This window comes from Neophocaena asiaeorientalis, unplaced genomic scaffold, assembly GCF_003031525.2.
Source record: "Neophocaena asiaeorientalis asiaeorientalis breed wild unplaced genomic scaffold, Neophocaena_asiaeorientalis_V1.1 scaffold264, whole genome shotgun sequence".
Taxonomy (NCBI): Eukaryota; Metazoa; Chordata; class Mammalia; order Artiodactyla; family Phocoenidae; genus Neophocaena; species Neophocaena asiaeorientalis.
Window position 1 is genome coordinate 1,787,923 of NW_020185332.1, and position 10,097 is coordinate 1,798,019.

The 10,097-nt window shown below is 47.6% G+C and overlaps 1 protein-coding gene across 2 annotated transcripts in view; it reads left to right on the plus strand.

Annotated features, from left to right (window-relative positions):
• Positions 1 to 268: 268 nt before the first annotated feature.
• The window catches only part of CILP (cartilage intermediate layer protein), a 31,707-nt gene continuing 21,878 nt past the window's right edge, over positions 269 to 10,097 (plus strand). For both annotated transcript variants that reach the window (XM_024735118.1, XM_024735119.1), the window contains exon 1: positions 269 to 7,228. The gene's annotated coding sequence lies outside the window, so the exon portion shown is untranslated. The remainder of the gene's footprint in view (positions 7,229 to 10,097) is intronic.

Below are 10,097 nucleotides of genomic sequence, written 5' to 3' on the forward strand. Positions count from 1 at the left end.
AAAGGTGGACGAGGTACCGTAAATAAGCTTCATTCTGCAAACAATTCTGGATAAAAGAAAAAAAACCCAACTTTTTTTAATGCACTGATGAGCTGGCAAGAAAGTGAGGAATACTCAGGCCAAAAAACTCAAGAATCCAAAGAGGTAAGTTGAGCTATTTTATTTGTTTGTTTATATTGTGGTGTACAGTACAGTATTGTTAACTATAAGCACAATGTTGTACAGCAGATTCCTAGAACTTTTTCATCTTGCACAACTGAAACTTTATCGTTTTTATTTTTTAACTCAGTAAACTTGAACTTGGTCATATGGGCCGGGGTGATATGAGAGAAACCAGTGTTATATTAGTAACTGGCTCTCCAACAAAACAAAGTACCCTGTTTTTAGTGTTTGCTGATTTCCACAGTGTAAATACTCTCACCATAGCCCATTTCAAGCTCTCAATGGTACCAGGAACTGTGAAATTCCTAAATATTGGTTCTTCTGAGCTGGTAGGAGCCAGTTCCAGCACACTACTGCAAGAAACTCAAGCCTCCTCTAAGGTTGGAAGTCTGATAAAGACCTTCCTCACATAAGATTGGGTCTTCAGTGAATGAATGAACCAGATGGAAGCACCACCACATCCCAACAGACTGAAAAGAAAAATGCCCATCTTAATTTCCCTTTTCTCAGGAGAAAATAAAATAGCCCCTGCGAGTTCACAATATAAGCCATACCTATGTCATTTGAAGCCCAAATTCACACTACTTAGGTGGTCTGAAAAATTTCAGTCCAGCATTTAACTTAAATTGGGCCCAGTCTGGTTAACACCATAAGCATCTAGCAAATCAAACACAAACCCTCTTGGAAAAACCCACCTTCACCCCAGGCCTCAAGAATTCCCACAAAGCTCCAAAGAAATAGTAGCTCCTAGTTGAAGATCACAAAACACACAAGGGAACAACAGATGGTGGAAACAAGTCTATGCTGACTTAAGATATTGGAATTATCAAATAGTATAAAATAACTATGTTTAAAATGCTGAAAGAGTAGAAGAGAAGCTTAAAATTTTGAACAGGGAACAAGATACTCTGAAGAAGGACCAAGTATATTTGAACAAGAAATAGAATGTCCCTCTAGAAATTTAAGATATTGTAACTAAATCTACAAATTCAATGGTTGTGTTTAATAGAAGATTAGATACAATTGAATATATCAGACACAATAAAATTATAAGTGGAAGATAGACCTGAAGAAATTCTCAAAAAGGCAGCGTAGAAAAATAAAAAGATGGAATATATGCAAGAATAGTTAAAAGACATGGAGGATAGAGTGAGATGGTCCAAAATACATATAATCAGAGGTTTCAGAAGGAGAGGAGAGAGATTATGGGACAGAAGTAATTGTTGAATAGTTAGTGGCTGAGACTCATCCAGAAATCCATCAATTCATGCAATCAAGAATCTTGAAATCCTCAAAAGAATGAATAAAAAGAAATCCACAAGTAGTCATATCATAGTGAAGCAGATTACCAAAGACAGAGAAAGTCTTAAGGTCAGATTATTTTCAAAGTAGTGACAATTAGACTAAAACAGCTGATTTCTTAATAGCTGGAAGATAGTAGAATTATATTTTCAATGTGCTGAGAAAAAATGACTGTCAAGCAAGAATTCTAAAACTAGTGAAAAGATATTTTAAGAATAAGAAAAAATAATGACACGATGAGATGAACCAGAACATATTTGCCACCAGCAGGCAGAAAGAAAGTGATTCCAAATGGAAGGAATTAAAGACAAGAAGGATTGCAGAGCAAAGAAAGTGGTATCTATATGAGTAAAAACAAATATTGTATAAACAATACTAACAATGTCTTGTAAGCTTAAAAAAAGATAAAATTCAAATACATGAAAGTAATATATAAGCTAAAAGAGGGGTGATTAGAATTAGTTCTAACGTCCTTGCTTTATTTAAGAAAAAATAGAAAATACTGGTTAACTTCAGACAGGCAAAATAAGCATATTAAAGTTTCCAGTATAACCCCTAAGAGTAGCGAAAAAAAAAAAAAAAAGGTATAATTTGCAAACTAGTAAAGGAGAAAAATGGAATAAGAAAAACTAATCAAGAAAACAAGAAAGAATAGGAAAAGAAATCGAGAAAAGGCAGGAAAAATACAAATTAATAAGGTAAAGTACATATACGTACACACATAAACATATATATAAATGTATGTGTGTGTGTGTATCAGTATTTCAATAAACGTACATGGACTAAATGCTTCAGTTAGAAGAAAAAGATTGCCAAACTAGACAAAGCAAATGAATCCACCTATCAGCTGTTCATAGAGGCGTATCTAAAACATAATACAGAAAGATTGAAAGTAAAAAGGATGAAAAAAATCTGCCAAATACTAAGCAAAGGAAGACTGATATATCTATATTAATTTTAGTCAAAATAGACTTTGACAAAAAAAGCATTATGAGAGACAAAAGGGTCACTTCATAATGATTAAAAAGTCCAATTCATCAGTAAGATGGAATAATCTTACATTTATATGCACTTAATAACATAACTTCAAAATAAAGCAAAAAGAAAAATCAAGGAAAGCAAAATAAAAACAAATTCACAATGCAGTGGGAGATGTTAACACACCTCTCTCAGTAACTGATAGATCAAGCAAACAATCAATAAGAATTAGGAAAGTGGGGTCCATAGAGGGGAAGTGACATGTTCCTTCACCTTTGCACAAACACTGAGTGCCTGGATGTCCCAGATACCACAATTATATGCTTTGCCAGAAAGATAAAATGCTTTTAGTACTTTTATGAGTGAGAATTTTAGTCCCATTTTATAAATTGGGAGGCTGAGAGACATGGAGAAGTTAAATAACTTGGGTAAGATGCTCTTCCTCAGAAATCTTAAATGTTAAATCCTACTGCCTTACACAGCCTTTGACCTTCCTACTTGTGGACAACCTTAATCCCCTTATATCTTCTCCTGGACTTTAACTTCCTGGAGACCTCTGGTCCAGTCTTTTTAGCCCCTCTCATCACTCTTCTTTCTTTCCCAGCCTGAACCTCTGGAGGGTCATTTGAATCCCTCCCTCCTCAGTATCCCTGATTCCCTTGCATCCCTATCCTCTTGGGCTCAGCCCATCCTTGTATCATGCCTGGAGCCTACCTTCTGTGCTCCTGAGACTAGCTAGCTTGCTGAGCCCTGCTGGAGAAAGATGCCCATCTCTACGAATTCTCCCAGTTCCTGGATCCCAGTCTCCCCACTAATTCTGGGATCTTGCTCCATCAGCTTTACTTGCCCCCATATCTATAAGACCTCATTCTCTTCGCTCTTTCTCCTTAGCCTAACAACTTGCTCAAGTCTCTTCCATTCTAAAAAGGATCCTCTCCTCCCCTTTCCGGCTACCATGTAACCACTTTGCTCCTCTCCACATCCAAGTTTCTCCAAAGAGTAATTAACTGTGTGTCCACTTCCTCATTCTTTGTAAGCTGGCTTCATCCCCCATCACCCCACTGAAACTTCTCTGTCTAAAACTACCAAGAATCTACTAATTACCAAGTCCAAGAGATATTTTTCATTCTTGTTAGAACCTGGGCTCCCCAGGCCTCAATAGCCTGAGGATACAAATGGACCTACATGACTAAAAATGAAACAGTGAGCACCAAATTTCACCCATTCTTTGCATCTACCTGCTGAGGTAGGTGAGGAGACCGTCTGGTCCACCCACGTATTTCTGAGAGTCCACAGGCCATTGCTCCTATTGACTCACAAATAGCCTGATTCAGTAGGGCATGTCCGTGGCCCTACCTCTTCCTGCTTTGGTTGAGGCAAAGAGCCCTGTGGAGGGGGAAATGCTTCTCTTTGCTTTATGAGTTCCCAAAGCAGATTTGTTTGCTCCTTGAAATCCTACATTTTTTTCTTTACACTATTTCCCTTGGTAGGACTCAGACGAGTCCAGTGGGCCAAATTAGGTGTTGAATCTGAATGCAGACTCAGAAGTGAGTTCAAATTCTTCATCCTCCCACTCGCTCTGCTTGCCCTAAGCACTAAGGTGTTTCCTCTGGGTCAAGTTCATACACTTGAGTTCTTCCCAGTGAAGCAGGCCCTGCTGCTTGGCTACTCAATGGCTATTACCCCTTCCTTTTGCCTAACAGCCCCTGACCTTATTCAGGTACCTACTTTAGGGAAAGCAGTCCCAGGCCTAGCCCCAAGGGGAGAGTCACCATTAGTCTCTTGTCATCAAAGTAGTCTCAGGCCCCCCAGCTAGTGATTGTTTTAAGCATGGACTTCTTCTAAATGTCCCATTTCCATGAGGCTGAAAAACTGAGGCTCAGGGTCACTAAGTTCAAACAGTGTCTTCAGGGTAAAAGCTGATTTCATTGCTTAGAATCCACTGCCCTCTCAATTCTAGCTTTCGTTTCTTTCTGGCCTGAGTATTCCTTACTTCATTGCCAGCCAGGATGGGTTTTCACACAAAATTGCACTCTTTCCTGGCTTCTTTTTCTTCCCCTATTATCCTGTGCTTCCCCTTCTCCCTAACTGGTTTCTCCTGGGAACATTTCTTTGCTAAATCATCTTTACTGAATCTTCATCTCAGAATTTGCTTCTGGGAGAACCTGACCTATAGCATGGATTACTTTAAGAATCTGATGAAAGTTATGGACCTTGTCCCCAGAAAAGTACACATACACACATTCAAAATGTTATGCCTTTTTGCTCCCCCAAAGTCATCCATGGACCCAAGATTAAGAACTCTGGATAAAATGATCTTTGAGGCCCCTCCATAGCTAACTTTGCTGTGTCTCTGGGTGGGTTTGAGGAGCTTAGCTTTGAGTTTCTGAATTGAGGCTTTCAGGAGTGTGGGATCCAACATCCCTTTAGTGGATTTCTTCTCTGTCAGATTCTTAGGTGAGAGTTTCTGAATTGAGGCTTTCAGGAGCGTGGGATCCAACATCCCTTTAGTGGATTTCTTTTCTGTCAGATTCTTAGTTGAGAGTTTCTGTTGCTCTCAACTAAAAAAAAATTTTTTTTTTCCAGACCACACAGCTTGCGGGATTTTTAGTTCCCCGACCAGGGATTGAACCTGGGCCCTTGGTAGTGGCAGTGCGGCGTCCTAACCACTGGAGCGCCAGGGGAATTCCCTCAGCTAAGAACCTTTATAGAGACACTGCCGCATGCTGCATCTTCCAGCACCTCCTGACTCTTCATTGTCCCCAGAACACCATACGGGTTTTACTAATGCTATCTTCTCTGCCCAGAGTGCCCTTCCTCTTCCTTTTTGTCCAATGGCCATTCATTTTTATACTCAGCTCTGACACCACCTCCTCCAGGAAGACTTCCCCGAGAGTCACTCTTGGGAGGATGCCCCAGAGGGATCCCAAGACAGGTGGTCCACACTACCCATGCAGTGATCTGGTTTTATGGGGATATGTTTATGGGTTCATCTCCCTATCTATGGGGTAAGTTCCTCAAAGTTAAGGACTGTGCTTCATTCTTTTCTGTACCCCCAGCACCTATTTCAGGGCCTGGTACACAGTAGAAACTAAAAATATTTGTAGGATGAATGAATGAATACCGGTAATTTGTGGTGGAGACAGGGCTTAAACCAGTTTTTCTGGCTTCGAAGCCTCTGCATTTTCCACCTTAGATACCAGGGGCTGGGGGCAGGCTTGTCTGGGATTAAAGTTTTTTCCAGCTCGGTAGTCCCCTGTTCCCTATGGCCTTGCTGAGGCTGTTGATGCTTCTCTAGAGGCCACAGCCCAGCCCAAGCATCCTAGAGCCTCCCTGTGCCCAGACTTAATGTGCCTTCAGCTGGAAAACAAACCTGGGCAGGAGAGCACTCCCTGAGGCCCCTCTGGTGGCCCCAGTCTGGTAACTAAGCTGTCCCCTCCTCCTTCCTGACTTTTGTGCTGGGCCCTCGCACCTGTACCTCCCTCCTTCTCCTTCCCTCCCTCTGGCCAGGAGCCTGGGACCCCGGCTGTGAGTCAACCCCAGAACAGGGTGTCCAGCCTCTTCTTCCCATGGCTGAAGTCGCCCACGGGGGCTCTAGCTCTCTAACCCCCCGCCTGGTCGCTGCCCCTTTGAGAACCTGGGGTCTGGGGAGGCCGAGGGCTCCGGTCTCCGCTGGGGAAACTGGACTCTGGCTGAAGACCCCAGGCAGGGGCTGCGCTGCCCCGGAGAGAAGCTGTCCTCCTGCCTGTGTCCAAGGCCGGCTCTGGGGGTGAAGGCGTCCCCGGGAGAAGCGAGCTGTTCTCCACTCCGCCACCCCCTCCCCAGGCGCCCGGCTCTCCAGCTGTTTTCCTCCTCTGGGCTGTGGGACCTTCTGCAGATCTCCTCTCCTCAGGATGAGGAAAGCAGATGGCTCTCCCCGCCAAGGCCCCCAAGGGTCCTCCCGCCTCTCCCAGCAGGCACCTGGCTCTCTGTTCGCTTCATTCTCCCGTGGCCGCGGCCCTTCTCCGCAGTGACAGGTGACGGGAGCAGGGTGCCCTCCACCCCTAGCCTCACTCTCCGGGCTCGGGGCCTGTGTCTGGGGAGGGAAGGCTGGGTCCCCCTGGGGAGGACCTGGCCGCCCAGCAGCGGGGACACCGGGGCAGGTTTGCCGGGACGGGCCGGTGGCTCAGAGGCGTCTGTCTGTGGGCAGGGCCGGCTCGGAAAGTCACGGCGCACCTGCAGGACCCCTCACCTGTCTTTTCAGAGTGCTCTCCCTCCACCCCGACAGTGGCTCTCAGGCGTCCCTGGGGTCATATTTTCAGGAAAATGGGCGTGTGGCGCCCTTGCTCATCAAAGCAGCGGCCGGCGCCTGGCAAGAGTCCCCTTGGGAGGAGCTTTCCCCTCAGAGCAGCGGTTCTCAGCTGCGAGTGAGAATCACCTGAAAGCTTTTTTTTTTTTTTTCCGCGGTACACGGGCCTCTCACTGCTGTGGCCTCTCCCGTTGCGGAGTACAGGCTCCGGACGCGCAGGCTCAGCGGCCGTGGCTCACGGGCCCAGCGACTCCGCGGCATGTGGGATCCTCCCGGACCGGGGCACGAACCCGTGTCCCCTGCATCGGCAGGCGGACTCTCAACCACTGCGCCACGAGGGAAGCCCACCTGAGCGCTTTTAAAAGCCACCGATGTCCCGGCCGCACCCACACCGGTTGAATCAGCACCGCCGAGGAGGGGCGCCTCAGGGTGGGCCTTAAAGCTCCCGGATGGTCCAAACGGGCGGCATTTGAGCCTCACAAGGACACTGAAAGACAGGTACTGTCGTCATCCCCACCGTACAGGCAGGGACACTGGGCTCCGAGAAGTGAAGCCACTTGACCGGGGTCAGAGGGCAAGTGGGAGGGATGGGACTGGAGTCCCAAACGGGAGGGGCGGGTGGCCCCCCTGCTGACTGTGCATCTGGGCTTCCAGGGGGGCTTCGAGTGGGACCACGAGGTCTCAGGCTGGCCCAGGAGCCTGGGCCTCGGGCGGACTCAAGAGCTGGCCCTGTCTCCCCACAAATGCGGAGACATTTCTGCCACCTCCTTCTCCAAAGCGCTGGGCTGGGCCTCCTCCAAGCCCCAGAATGCGGTGGGTCACTTCCACTCACCCAGCCGGGTCCTCTCACTGGAACAGCATGCCCTTTGGTGACGGGGAGGATGCATTTTTGAGGTGAAATATTGTATAACAGCCAGGAACGGAAAATATTAAAAGCCCACGGGTGCCAGCAAGGTTCGCACCAGGGCCAGAAAGTTCAGAAAAAAGGAGGCAGGCTCCCTGCAGTGGAGGCCACGGGGTGGGGCAGGATCAGCTCGACCACCCACACCCTGGATCCCAGGCTGCCTCTGTCTTCAGGGTGAGCGGGAGCCTTGCCTGGACCACAGGAAGGTCCCAGGGTGGTGACCCCAAGCGGAAAGCTGAAGCTGCTCAGATCCCTCATAAAGCTGGAGCAGCTGTGTCAGCCTGCCTGTCCGCGTCCCTCTCCCACTCCAGGCCTTGAGGATCATGAGGCCCGTAGGGGGAAGTGGAACATTCGGGAACCTGGGGTCAGGCTGCCTGTGGGTCTGCTCTGAGCATCCCCTGGAGGCTCCCTCAAGCAGGGCAGGCCGTTCACCCCTAGAACTGACTCAGAGCTGCCCAGGTGTCAGGAGTCATGGCTGGGCCTGCATCCTCAAGGGAGGATGTCTCAGGGCAGAGCCAGAAGCCTCACCAGACCCAGAACTCGGACTGTAGTCCCCTAGCTTCACATCTCAGTGAGATGCCAGGGAGCCTACTGGAGGCCTAGATGTGGAGCAGCAGACCTGCTCCACCGTGGCTCTGCCCCTCCCAACATGAATGGCCTTGGGTAAGTCCCTTACCCTCTCGGGATCTATGAATTTATGACATTGAGCCAGGTGCTGGGGACACAGAGATAAGGCACGGGCCTTGCCCTTCAGGAGCTCACAGTCAATTGAAAGAAGACAGCATTTCCAGGTGAAGCAAAGAGCTCTTCAACTCAGGGTGGGGCTAAGTGGGAAATGATGGGGCTGGGGCAGCTCAGAGGTGGGGGGGAGTGGTGTGGGCTATAGGGCTCAGGGCATGTGTCTGCCTGTTTTGGGTAGGAGGATAAACTCCCATATTGTGCATGTAACCCTAATGCTGCCACCACACCCCAGATCCCCATCTAGCTGTAACTGCAGACCCACTGCTTCCTACTTAGGGAAGCACTGTTACTCTGGTGTTTGGCTGACAGGGGCCACTGATTGGCTTAGGCTGAGCATCTGACCTAAACCCAGTCCATCCACCCACTGGCAGGTGACTGGTGAAGTGGGCTTCTTGGGAATCATTCCACCCAATAGGGATGGAGATGGCAACTAGCTGAGCCAATCAGAATGGCTCCTGGTGGAATCTGAACTAAGAAAGTGCAGGAGGTGGACCCATGAGGAGCAAGAGGCAGGCAGAGCTACCATATCGAGAGAAGCACATACCCCACAGGAGAAACACCAGGCAGCCTGAGGGGCTGAGAGAGGGGCCTGCCTCAGCCCAGCTCTTGACTTCAGCTGTCTTTACAACAAGCCTCCATTTTTTTTCAGAATGGCCTGAGTGAGTCACCATTCTTGTTCCCTAAAGTGCATAACCAGCTATGGAGGCCCCTCATCTCCCTGGCGTGCCAGAGAGCGGCCAACTCTCTCCTCCATCCTGTATGAGGCCACTGTGAGGAAATGGAAAGATCAGAGGGCAGGAAATTAGGAGGCCTGGCCTGGGTTCAAGCCTGACTCAAGTTCCTAAGCGTCCCCAAGAGCCAGGCCTTGGCAGAAGTCTGGTACACCTTGCACAGTGTGCTTTCTCCTTCACTGGTTATGATCAGGCTTAAATGAAAATGACAGATAAAAGCAGCCAGAAAGGTAAAGGTAGCTGCTGCCTATTCAGGGCATTCTCCCGCTGTTTGATGGGAGCTGATTAGTTGGGTGTAGAGGATTCAGAACCTCTCTGTTCAAGGGGCCTCTAGGGAGATCTGAGAGTCATCGGAGAGGAGGGGCAGTTCTGGATCCAGCAATGTGCTTGACAGTCTTAGCAGTCTCCTGGGGCAGTTCTTAGTAGACCTGTGTCTGAGTCCTAGGGAGAGCAGAAGACTGTAAGTAAAAGCTAAAAGAGCTGTTCCACTGAAAAGTCTGTGTCTTATTTGGGCATAAGAAGTCCTGTTTTGGGATCAGGCAAGAGAGGCATTTGTTCCTGCTGTGCTACTGACTTTTGTGCATGGAGAAGGCTGTAGGGTGCTGGCATCAATGCTTTGAAGAGCCACAGTGTTAAAAAAAAAAGGGGGGGGTGGTCAGTGGAGAAATGTTCCTTTCAACAAATAGTGCAGAAACAGTTGGACATCCACATGCAAAAAAGGAACCTTGATTCACAGACTTTATACCATGTGCAAAAACTAGTTAAAAATGAATCATAGACCTAAAGGTAAAACCTAAAACTCCTAGAGAAAACCTTTGTGACTGTGGGTTAGGTAAAAATTTCTTACAGCCAACACCAAAAGCACAAATTTATAAAATAAAAAATTGATAGATTGGATTTCATCAAAATTAAGAGCTTCTGCTCTTCAAAAGACACTGTTAAGAAAATGGAAAGGGGCTTCCCTGGTGGCACAGTGGTTGGGAGTCCGCCT